Here is a 13,268-nt window from a genome sequence, read left to right as displayed (position 1 = left end):
CCAATGGACAGCTTTTGCATTGATAATTCTTCAATTCTTGAATCTTTTGCAAATCCAGTTGAGATTCAGCTTCTGGTGAAATAGCTTCTGATGAGGCAGCTTCTGATGATGCAGCTTCTGATGATATGACTTCTGCAGCTTCTGATGACGCAGCTTCTGACGATGTGGCTTCTGGACCTCTTGTCTTCAGACGCACTATTCTTCAGGAGTGGCTTACTTCAGGAGCGCTATTTCTTCAGGAGCAGCTTGACTTCAGGAGCGCTTTGCCTTCAGAATCATCTAAGCTTCATTTTCTTTTGCTCTTTATTTGCTCATTCAGAACCAATGATGATGTGACTTTATAATTATGGTCCTGTACACTTGAACAAATATTAGCTAGTCCAATTTACAATTTTTAATACCTTGTTATCATCAAAACTCTTTAAGGTTCATTGTTAAACACATTTTGTTCCAACAATCTCCCCCTTTTTGATGATGACAAACAAAAGTATTTAAAATTGATCAATTGTTGTTAATCTAATTAACAAGTTGACTTTGGGGTTCTAAGGTTTGTAAGCTCAGAATCTGAGGTTTGTAAGCTCAAACTCCCCCTGAGTCTGATAGTATTTAAGGTGAGGTTTGTAAGCTCCCCCTAAGTTCTATCCAGGTTAATTAAATTCATTTTTCGCACAATAAAAAAATATCAGAGCTTAAAAACAAAATTGAATCATTGAAAGAATTAACTTATAGATAAGAAGAATGGTTCAATTAATTTTACTTGAATTTTGATACTCCTTCGTTCGTTCATAGCTTATACCAATAAGGTAAAAAAAATGATAGAAGTTTTTCAAAAAATTTCAAGTGCCATTAATGGGGCTCAGAGCCTTTAAATACTTGTCACATATACTCCCCCTTTTGTCATTATCAAAAAAGATAAAAAAAACATAAAAGACAAAAAGAGAGTATACAAGAAATTAATCAAAAGAGAGTATACAAGAAATTAATCAGATCAAAAATATATGAACATGAATATCTAAAATATCATAAGCAGCTAAACAGTCAGAATCAGTAAGCATTCAGAAGCAAAGAGAATTAAAACAGAATGGTTTCAGAAGCAAGGACTAGGAATTCAAAACAAACAACAAACAAAAAGAAAAAAACACAAGGGTGTGCAACTAAGTGTTGGTTTGATGTTGTTTCTTCATCTCCTCCATTTCTTCAATCTTCTTCTGCAACAGTTCTTCAAGCTGTTGTTGCCTCTGGAGAAGAGCCTGTTCCCTTTCCTTAGCTTCTTGCTGCTGCTGTGCCATCTGTTTCTTCAGAAGCTTACACAACCTTGCTTCTCTGGTCAAGTAATCCGTTTCTAAGAAGAAAGGCTGGTTTGCCAGGAGCAGTGTAGAACTTCTTACTCTGAGACTCTTATTCAAATGCTCTATTAGTCTTCTGACTGAAGCTTGCTTGACTCTGATGCATTTAGCCTTGATATCTTCAATAAGCTCAGCTGCCCGGTTCTGAAGAGATGTCCAGGAGTCTTCATATGCACTTGTGAGATCAATTGTCCTTCGTTGATCCACAAGATTATGCAATCTACTAAGGATTGTCAGAAGCTCAGAATTAATATATCCAGATTCCAGGATGTTTGTGGGTGGTTGTTCAAGGATTTCAAGATCAGAATCACTGATTTCCAGATCTTGAACAGGGTTAGGAAGTGGAATGGTAAAGTGTGTTTGTGTGTTTGAAGATGAAGGCTGGTCAGAGGCAATGTGAGTGGTAGAGGTTGAGGCTTGAACATTGACTAGAGAGATGTCAACATCCATGGGAGTTGGTTGTGGGGAGCGTTCAATTTCAGTTGGTGGTTGTTGTGGTGAAGTTGATGTTTGAGTGTTGAGTTGGGGGTCAATGGTAGCTGTTGGTGATTGTGGGGGTGTTGTGGGTTTATGTGGTTCAGGTGTTTGTTGATGGGGGTTTTCTGAAACAACGTTTTCAGAAGCAGCTGCTTCTGGAGTTGCTTCAGAGGCCTTTTCTGAGGTAAACTCAACATTTTCTGGAGGAATCATGTTGAGAGGTTGAATGTTAAGGGGTTGAGGGTTAAGGCGAAAGATAGTCTCAATGACTCTTTCTCTCTGCACAGCCATTTCAGCCAACTTCTCATTAATTATGTGACCAACTGGTTCATAAGTAGTTGACTGAGAGGGCTTTTTGTTGGTTTTGGTTGATGTTGGCTGGCTTTTTACTGGTTTTTGAAAGAGTTGAGCTAAGGGTATATCATCATCAGAATCATCAGAATCTGATAATGGTGAGGATGCGGAATCTGATGATATATTAATTACCTTCTCTGGTTCAGGATCAGAATCCTCTTTAACAGACTCACTGGTCATCAGCAACAGTTGCTTGGCTTCTGAAACTACAGACTCTTGTAGCTCAGCAGCAATCTCCATAGCTTTTCCAATAGCTTCTGACACAATAGTAGCAACTTCTGTCTTCTTAGAAACATGAGGGAAGTTCTTGGTCATCCTTACTGCTTGCTTCCTTTTCTTCTTTGGTATTGCAGGTTGATCAAGAGTAATGCCAACATCCATGATCATCCTGGAATCCATGTCTTCAATGGCTTCTTCAATAGAAGGTACTGATGAACTACCAATTTTGAGCTTGTCAGTAGCAACTTTTGCCTTTTTAGCAGATTGTTCAACCTCTAGATATTGCTCTGCAGTCATCTTTCTTTTTGACTTTCTGCCTCTGGCTCGTGGCAGAGCACCACCATACATTTCCTCTGGAATATCTTCCAATCTGATTCTCTCATTGGTTGCCTCAAAATGTTCCTTTATATAGTACATCTGCACTTCAATGGGATCCTTCTTGCAGATGGGTGGAAAGTCCTTCATAAGATCAGACTTAACAAGTGATTCACTCAAATCTGTATGAAGCTTGGTGACAGCAGGGATCAACTTCATATTCTTGAGGGTTTGTGCATTAATGAACTTTCCAGTTTTAGTATCAAGCAACTCGTCTGTGAAGGCTTCAGAACTGCTTAGCTTGTCCAAGACTCCTCCTTGATAGAATATTTCTGACAAGAGTCTTCCATAAGGTACCCAGGTTCTATTCTGCAGCTGACTCTGTTTCAGACACTCTATCAAGTATTTGAACATATATTTTGGCACGTTCACTTTCTCCTTCTTAATGAAGTGTTGAAGAAAGACCTTTTGTGCCAAATTGGGTTTCTCACTTCCACCACATGGAAGTAAGTCCTCATTCTGAATCTTCAGAAGCAGCTTCTTATCCATGCTTAGATCAGCATACTTTCCTGCTTGTGTTGAGTTGTACAGGGCCAAGTTTACTTTCTCTTTCCAGAGGCGTTCTTCAGCTGTATTTGAGAGATCAATTCCAGAGTATTTTCCAGAGGCCTCTCTACAGAGTACAGCTTCTATCTGCCATTCCGCAATTCTTACTGGAATACCACAAATACTTGACCTGATTTCAATACCTGTAAATGGCTCAAGACCCATTTCTTCTCTGGTCTTCCCTTCCAGTTCGGGATAAATCAACACCATTTGACTTTCTTCAGTTATAGACGCAGCTTTGTCATAAACCTTAGCCCTCACCCAGAAGTGTCTTACCAATGCTTCGTATGTTGGTCCATTCAACATCTTGAAGTAATGCATAAGTTCCTGCTTTTCATAGTAGCTTCTGATCCAACACTCATGGAAGGCGAGTGATTCAAAATCCACCGGATTTTCTATTTGAACCTGTAGTTCCCATTCTTCCAATTTCATGCTTCTTCCTTTGTAGTCATATTCAGGGATCATTCGTGAAGTAGATACTGAAACTTCTCGTTGCGAGCTTGATGATGCCATTTGATGATTGACGAAGATTTGAAGAAGATGAAGATTTTAGGGTTCTAAGGTTGAGAGAATGCGCTTACTTCGCAAGAGGTTTGAGAGCAAATGTGTTTGTTGTGAGTGAGTAGTGTGTGAATTGTCAAAGTGTTAAAAGTAAAACGATTGCAATTCAAAAGAGACAAACAAACATAACATTAATGACAAAATTGGGGGCGCGTGAAAAGTACTTTCAAAGCTATTAAATCATCATTGCCCTTTTAGTTATACACCAACACATACAGGCCACGTAAGAAGTTCACAGAGTGACTACCAAGTTAGTGGGCCAGAAGTTACTTTTTAAAAGGTAACTTCCAACGTTTCCACTAATTCAACTATTCAGAAGCAACAAATCCAGCTTCTGGACTTCAGATGCTGACGTCATCATCAGAAGCGAGTTTTCCTCAGAACCTCAATAAAGAGCTTCTGATGGACTACCGCTTCTGAACTAACTTCAGAACCTAAAATCCTATTCAGGAGCAAGCAAGCATTTAATCAGATACAAAGTGCATGTTCAAATTTTTCTTTATAAAATCAAATCTTTCAACAGTTAAAGGCTTAGTAAATATATCAGCCCATTGATTTTCAGTATCAATGAATTGTATATCTAAAATTCCTTTTTGAACATAATCTCTGATAAAATGGTGTTTGATTTCAATGTGCTTCGCTCTTGAATGCAAAATAGGATTTTTAGACAAACAAATAGCAGCAGTATTATCACAATAAATGGGAATACTGTTAGCAGTCATCTGATAATCTTCCAACTGATGTTTCATCCAGAGTAGTTGTGTACAACAACTTGCAGCTGAAATGTATTCTGCTTCTGCTGTAGACATAGCAATAGTTGTTTGTCTTTTGCTAGCCCATGATATAAGATTATCACCCAGAAATTGACAGTTGCCACTGGTTGACTTTCTTTCAATCCTATCACCAGCATAATCAGCATCACAGAATCCAATTAGCTTATAATCTAAGGATTTCCTATAAAGGAGTCCAAGATTAGTTGTTCCTTTCAAATACCTGAAGATTCTCTTGACAGAAGTCATATGAGATTCTCTAGGATCTGATTGGAATCTTGCACACAAGCATACACTGAATAAAATATCTGGCCTAGATGCAGTGAGGTATAACAAAGAACCAATCATACCTCTATACAGCTTCTGATCTACTTTAGCTCCTTCATCTTCTTTGCTTAAGTTGCACGTGGGGTGCATTGGAGTGTTCATCACTTTACAATCTTCAAGTTTGAACTTCTTCAGAAGCTCCTTTGTGTACTTTGATTGATGAACATAGACTCCATCTTTGCATTGATTGATTTGAATGCCAAGGAAGAACTTCAGCTCTCCCATCATGCTCATTTCAAATTCATCCTGCATCAACTCAGAAAATTCCTTGCAAAGAGATGCATTAGTAGAACCAAATATTATATCATCAACATATATTTGCACAACAAGAATATCTTTCCCAAGGGTCCTTCTGAAGAGTGTAGTATCAACCTGTCCTCTTTTAAAATCATTTTTGATTAAGAAATTACTTAGTCTATCATACCAAGCTCTGGGAGCTTGTTTCAAGCCATATAGTGATTTCTTCAGTTTAAAAACATGGTCAGGATATTTAATATCCTCAAATCCAGGAGGTTGCTTGACATACACTTCTTCTTCTATGACACCATTTAGAAAAGCACTCTTGACATCCATTTGATATAATATTATGCCATGATTAACTGCATAGGAAAGAAGTAACCTGATTGCTTCCAATCTTGCAACTGGAGCAAACGTTTCAGTGTAATCAATGCCTTCTTGTTGACTATACCCTTGTGCAACAAGCCTGGCTTTGTTTCTTGTTACTTCACCTTGCTCATTCAGCTTGTTTCTGAATACCCATTTTGTTCCAATAATGTTCTTGTGCTGAGGTTTGGGTACCAGATCCCACACATCATTTCTTTGAAATTGATTCAACTCTTCTTGCATAGCTAGGATCCATCCATCATCTGAAAGTGCTTCATCAACTGTTGTAGGTTCAATCATTGAGATTAGTCCAATCATTGACTCCTCTTGTCTGAAATGTGATCTTGTTCTTCTTGGACTATCCTTGTTTCCAATGATTAGCTCCTCAGGATGTGAAGACTTGTGTTTGAATGTGTTTCTGGGAGGATCTGCTTGATGTGAGCCATCTTGTGCTTCATCAGAAGCAGCTTCATCTTGTGCTTCTAATGTGGGTTCAGCTTCTGGACTATCTTCAGACTCAGCTATCTGATCAGGTTCTGGAGTAGCTTCAGGAACCTGTATCTCTGCAGAACTTTCACCTTGCTTTGAAGTTTTATCTTCAAGCTCCTTGTCATCAAATTTAACGTGCATAGATTCTTCAACACAAAGTGTTTCTGAATTATACACTCTGTATGCCTTTGACCTTTCAGAGTAACCTAAAAAGATTCCCCTTTGGGCCTTGGCATCAAATTTCTTTAGGTAGAGCTTGTTGTTCAGAATGTAACATGTACATCCAAATTGATGAAAGTAAGAGATATTGGGTTTTCTTCCTTTAAAGAGTTCATATGCTGTTTTCTCCAAAATAGGTCTAATATAGATCCTGTTCTGAACATAGCATGCTGTATTCACTGCTTCTGCCCAAAAATGTTTTGGTAAATTGTTTTCATGAATCATGGTTCTGGCCATTTCTTGTAAAGTTCTATTCTTTCTCTCTACAACCCCATTTTGTTGTGGTGTTCTAGGAGAAGAGAACTCATGGAAAATTCCATGTTTTTCACAAAAAGCTTCAAATGGCTCATTTTCAAATTCTCCACCATGATCACTTCTGACTTTCAAAATTTTTGATTCTTTTTCAGATTGAATTTGAGTGCAGAAGCTACTGAATACATCACACGCAACATCTTTACTCTTTATGAATTTCACCCAAGTCCATCTGCTGTAATCATCAACAATGACTAATCCATATCTACTTCCATATAGGGATGCAGTACTCACTGGTCCAAATAAATCAATATGGAGTAATTCTAAAGGTCTTGAGGTTGAAACAATGTCTTTGGTTTTAAAAGATGATTTCACAATTTTCCCTCTCTGACATGCACCACAGAGTGCATCTGAATGATAGTCAATGTCTGGTAGCCCTTTCACAAGTTGTAACTTACTAAGCTTAGAGATTAACCTCCAGTTAGCATGTCCCAACCTTCTGTGCCACATCCATTTCTTATCATTCACTGATAGTAGGCAAACCACCTTCTGATCAGCCAGTTCAGAAAAATTGATTTTATAGACATTGTCAACTCTCTTTCCCTTGAACACAATGGATTTGTCTTTCTTGTTGATTACTGTACAGTTGGGTTTTTCAAAAAGCACATCATAACCATTATCACAAAATTGACCAATGCTCAAAAGGTTGTGTTCAAGACCATCTACCAACCATACATTATTAATTGAGGTAGAGGAATTACCAATAGTTCCTGTACCTATGATCTTGCCTGACTGGTTGCCCCCAAATTTCACACTTCCTCCCTCTTTCATTGTTAGGCTGAGGAACATGGACTTGTCCCCTGTCATGTGTCTTGAGCAACCGCTGTCTAGGTACCATGATCTTTGCTTTGGCACTGCTCTTAGACATACCTGCATCATTGACATTTTTAGATTTAGGTACCCATTGTTCTATGGGTCCTAGAAGGTTAGTACTTAAGGCTTTACTCTTCACTTCTTGTACCTTGTGCTGTGAGTTGGGTTGCTTCTGATTAACCATCACCTTAGGTTTTGGTACTTCAGAAGCAGTAACTATCTTCTTCTGAAACTTAGACTTCAGAACCCCAGATTTTGGTTTCACCAGACTCTGAGGAATAGGTTCTGATCTTTTCAGGATCCTGACCTTTGAAGTCTTGGAATCAGATTTGATCATAGCCTTTGACTTAGAGTTCTTTGGCGTTGAAGTAATCTTAGCCTTAGGACTAGAAGCTTCAGGTTCTGATTGAACAACAATTTCCAACTCAGCCCCTTCTGGTACAAAGAATGTTTTCAGACCTTCCTTGATGCATTCACAACAAGATTTTAGATTGGTTTTCTCAAGTTTCACTTCTGGAAAACCAATTCCTCTGCCATTGTTCTTGTAAATGCTATAAATCATAGAAGCTACTCTGCTTCTGTCAATGCCAGATATAATAAAATCTTCAAGAGCAATTTCATGGTTACTTAAAGGTTTTTCATTACACTTTTCTTGTAGCTTCTGACATAAGAACCTGAGCTGATCTTCATATGTTTTACACATGAAGTCAAAGCCCCTAAGTCCTTGTTCAGAAGCTTTCAGATCCAATAGAGTTGATTTTTGCTGTTGTACCAAATCAGCATATTTTTCTTTTAAATCCTTCAACTCATTGGTTCTTACTTCAAAATGTGTAAGAAGTTCTTTAAGTGACTCAACAAGTTCATCTCTGAGAATTTTGGAATATACCTCGTTTTCATCTTCTGAGTCTGAATCTGATCCAGCTTCTGAAGTTGCTGTTGCTACCAACCCAACAGCTACCTTTGCATCTTCATCAGCTTCCTCTTTATCAGATCCAGATTCACTACCCAAATCATCCCAGGTTGCCATTAAACTCTACTTAATTTGCTTCTTGAGTTTGCTTGGTTTAAATGTAGACCTCTTTGACTTGTCCTTTGACTTTTCTCTTTGAAGATCAGGGCATTCAGCAATGAAGTGTCCAGGCTTCTTACAGTTGAAGCATCCCTTCTGATCTTCTTTCTTTGAGCTTCTGGAGTTACCCTTTCTGGAGAGAAACTTTCTGTTCTTCTTGGCCAGATATTGAAGTCTGTTTGAGAGCATGGCCATTTCAGCAGCATCTGGTTCAGAATCTGAACTTGACTGTTCTTCCTCTTCAGATTCAACTACTTTGAGAGCTTTTGATGACTTGCCTTTGGATGGAAGAGCTATTGATTTACTCTTCTTAGTAGACTCATGTTCATTAAGACTTAACTCATGAACTTTGAGAGAACTAACAAGATCTTCGACACTTAAAGTGTTTAAATCTTTAGCTTCCTCAATGGCAGTCACTTTTGGTCTCCATCTGGCAGGTAAGCTTCTGAGTATCTTGCTTACATGATCAGAAGCAACATAGCTCTTCTTTAGAATCTGTAGCCCAGAAACTAAGGTTTGAAACCTTGAGTACATCTCCTCAATAGTTTCATCATCCTTCATCTTGAATAACTCATACTGATGTACAAGCAGGAGAGCCTTTGCTTCTTTGACCTTCTTGCTCCCTTCATAATTTGAACAGAGAGAAGCAAACATAGCTTTAGCAGTGGATTTGTCACTCATCTTCATATACTCTGCTTTGGGTATGGCAGTGACAAGGGCTCCTCTGATAATATGATGCTTCTTGTAAAGTTTCCTCAGTTCTGGAGTATGTTTCTTTCTATCCACAGCAGCTCCTTCTTCATCAAGGACTAAATCACCAACACCATCTTCCAGAATATCCCATAATTCTTCATCCAGGCTCATGATGTAACTGTAAAAGTTGGTCTTCCACCAAGAGAACTCTTCAGCATCTCCATTGAACTTTGGAACTTTTCCAACACTGGTTTTCTTACTATCACTATAATCATGTGAGACATGTTTATAGCTAGTATCACTAGGACCAGTAGGAGGAGGAGTAGACATGTTTTTCTCAGATCTTTGACTGTTGCACGGTTAAGTGATACACAACAGACCAAGGCTCTAGATACCAATTGAAGGTGAGAAAAACACAAGAAGGGGGGTTGAATTGTGTTTTGAAAAATTCTTCGTTTCTCCTTAAAACTGAACACACTGATCAGAAGCTAGGTGAGACAGCTTCTGAAGTGATAATCAGAATCTAAATGCAGCGGAATAAAACAGAGAGAGAGAAGAAGAACGACACAAAGCAATTATACTGGTTCCTTCCACAATCCGGAAGTAGTCCAGTCCCCCTTGCACTTCCAAGGAGATTTCACTATGAGTAATATCTGATTACAAATGCTCAAGCACACAAGCAAGAGACTTCCTTTGCTCAAGCACACAAGCTAGAGACTTCCTTTGCTCAAGAACACAATCAAGAGACTTCCTGCTCAAGCACAACTGCAAGAGACTTCCTAACTAAACAAAATTACACAGAAAATTGTTTAGGGTTGAACACTTGATATACAATCAGAGGTGCTCACAATACAAATCAGATACAGACTCAATGAACTTAAGAATTTCTAAGAATTGACTTTGAGACACAGAAATTCTAAGTGAATGCAGAACAATTTCAGCAGAGGTTTGGTACTTGTGAAAATCTTGTGAGTCTTTAGTTTAGCGTTCTTGCATTACCAATTCTCTAGGTCTTCACTCCTTTATATAGAGGTGTGAAAGAGACGTTATGAAATTGCCAGCACACCAAAGAGTCGTTAGTGAAGCTTGATCTTTCACCAATGATCTTTTGCCTGATTTGGTTGTTGTCCTATGAAGAACCAATTTGAAATCCATTCCTTATCCAAAGGAACATATATGCAGGCGAGACCGTATTCTGGAGCTGTTTTCTTGTCTTGAAGCGTGGACACAAAACAGAGTAGTGGAGAACGTGGTTGTACAATTCGTACAAAGTACAATGTCAACGCTTTCGTCCAAAATGCAAGCACAAGCCTTCAAACACCTTTGAAATGACCGTTGCAAAATTCCACTAATCCTTTGTTTGTGTTTTCGAATCCAATGGACAGCTTTTGCATTGATAATTCTTCAATTCTTGAATCTTTTGCAAATCCAGTTGAGATTCAGCTTCTGGTGAAATAGCTTCTGATGAGGCAGCTTCTGATGATGCAGCTTCTGATGATATGACTTCTGCAGCTTCTGATGACGCAGCTTCTGATGATGTGGCTTCTGGACCTCTTGTCTTCAGAAGCACTATTCTTCAGGAGAGGCTTACTTCAGGAGCGCTATTTCTTCAGGAGCAGCTTGACTTCAGGAGCGCTTTGCCTTCAGAATCATCTAAGCTTCATTTTCTTTTGCTCTTTATTTGCTCATTCAGAACCAATGATGATGTGACTTTATAATTATGGTCCTGTACACTTGAACAAATATTAGCTAGTCCAATTTACAATTTTTAATACCTTGTTATCATCAAAACTCTTTAAGGTTCATTGTTAAACACATTTTGTTCCAACAGTCCAGTCTTGCGAAATGGGATATTTTTCCTATTTAAATTTGAAGAGGCGCACACATAATTAAACTCAATATCAATTTTTCTTAATCTAAATCTTACTAATGAATTGAGCTTAATCACTTTGTTTAGCGCATACAAATTAAACAAACTCATAAAACATTAATTTGTAATGAATTAATGATTCAAAACTCCCTATCAAAGCAGTCAAACACCAATTGAAAGTTTAACTGACCATGAGTTTCATACCATGAATATAAAAATTGCTTGATGCTGGCATATTCCTGTTAACGGAAAAGAAACTACCACTAAAAAAAAGAAAGAAAAAAAAAAAAAACTACCACTCATTGATTCGTGCTTTAATATCTATGCACAATACTTTTGCTTTTGTATTTTAATTTATTTTTTAAAAGTAATATTATACATTTATAGTTCTAGCTAGGCTACTAAGTACTAAGCAAGGAGGCCCTACTATAAATTTCCTATATGAAGTTGCTCTTGAAATTACATTGTGTTACTTTAGATTCTTTTGATTAAAAAATTAAGGAGCGGAGAAATTTTAACTAAGGAAAGGGAAATAAATCATACATTTACCTCTTAAGATGAATAAGTGATAAATTTAAAGTTCAAATTCCGATTACTGCACATTGCATTTTCAATTTACAAATATTTAAGGTTATATTAAATAAAATAATTTTTAAGTTCAAATTTTACATAAATACTTTGGAGGGGAGCTAAATTTGGCATATGCATGCATATTTCTATCTTTTTATTCCGAGAAATCTACGCATATAACTTGAAACAAATGCACAAACGCACCCTAAGTATAAAATAACTATATGCAATTTCACGGGAGAATAATGACTTATAACAAAAAATAAAAAAATACAACACCCTTATAATAATATCCCAAGCATACTCCTCACTTATGTCATAAACGATAACGGTGGCAAGATTATAACAAAAAAGATACTAGAAATTAACTCCATATATTTTATGAAGAGTAAACCATCAAATTGATCCTTGTCTTTGTACTAAATTTTTAATTTGGTCTTTGATTCTATTAATAACTTAAAATGGTTCATGTCTTTGTCAAATGTTTTTCAGATTGGTCGGTGACTCTTGTTTTGTATTTTGAGTGTTAATGGTCCAATGTCTTTTGGATATTATTTAGTGGTTAATGTCATAATGCCTTTTGGATCTTATTTGGTACGTTAATGACTTAAATGCAAAACAATTAATAGAGTCAGGGTCAATCTGAGAAACGTTTGACAAAGAAAGAGAGCATTTTGAATTATTAATAGAGTCAGGGACCAATTTAAAAATTTAGTACAAAGACAGAGACTAATTTGGTGGTTTACTCATTTTATGAACCTGCTTTGAAAAAGCAATTTAATAAAATATGTTAGCTAGGAAGAAGTCTACAAAATAGGTATATAGATTCTCTAGATCAAATTATGGTTTAATTTATGCTTATATACTTCTATGAAGTTCATTTGACTTGTTCGTCAAATTTCGTGGGACAGTTTTCTGTCCCATTTAGCATTTTCCATAAAATAATATCTTCTTTTCATCCTATATTTCCAATGCAGTTCAACCAATTTAGAATCAGCTGTTCAAAATTTCTCTATTTCTATGAAAAAACATAATTACATAGAACTTTTTGTGTGCAAAAAATACATCACTATTTTGAGAAAGAGAAATATTTTATTGACACTTATCTAGACACAAACATCGTATATTTATAAAGCTTTCCGGTTTTAAATCTCATTTGGGTCTCACAATGCTCGGGGGATTAGTCTCCGCAGTTGCGCGCGGAGGATACCTGGTTTACACTCAAAAAACTACTCACAAAAGTATTAGGCGAGGTGGCAGATCGTAAAGAATTCAAATGCTATGAAAAAACATTAAAAAAAATATGTCTTATGCTAATTAAATGAGCTCAACGGTGAATATAATAAGTTGGGGCTAACCCTTCGATTTTTAGGGGAAAATACCCTAATAATTTAAAATTTGGTCTGAAGACAAGTAAAGTCTAATAAAAAATTGTTTTATTTAGGAATCAAACTCAGGTTCTCCCACTATTTGTCTATTGATGGAACTCATTAACTAGTTGAGTTCAGTCATTTGGTTACATAAATGTTAACATCCCATATATCCTTACTCAACTAACTCAACTGTGATCGAGTGAGAGAATGTGCCTTGTCTTCACTTGCTTTGATATTCCTCTTTCTGAGGTTGATGCAATTGTGTCTTGCGTTTATTCTCTC

This window comes from Medicago sativa, chromosome 5 (genome assembly GCF_051527215.1).
Source record: "Medicago sativa cultivar Bolivia chromosome 5, Bolivia_mono, whole genome shotgun sequence".
Lineage (NCBI taxonomy): Eukaryota > Viridiplantae > Streptophyta > Magnoliopsida > Fabales > Fabaceae > Medicago > Medicago sativa.
Note: the sequence above shows the minus strand (reverse complement) of the source record.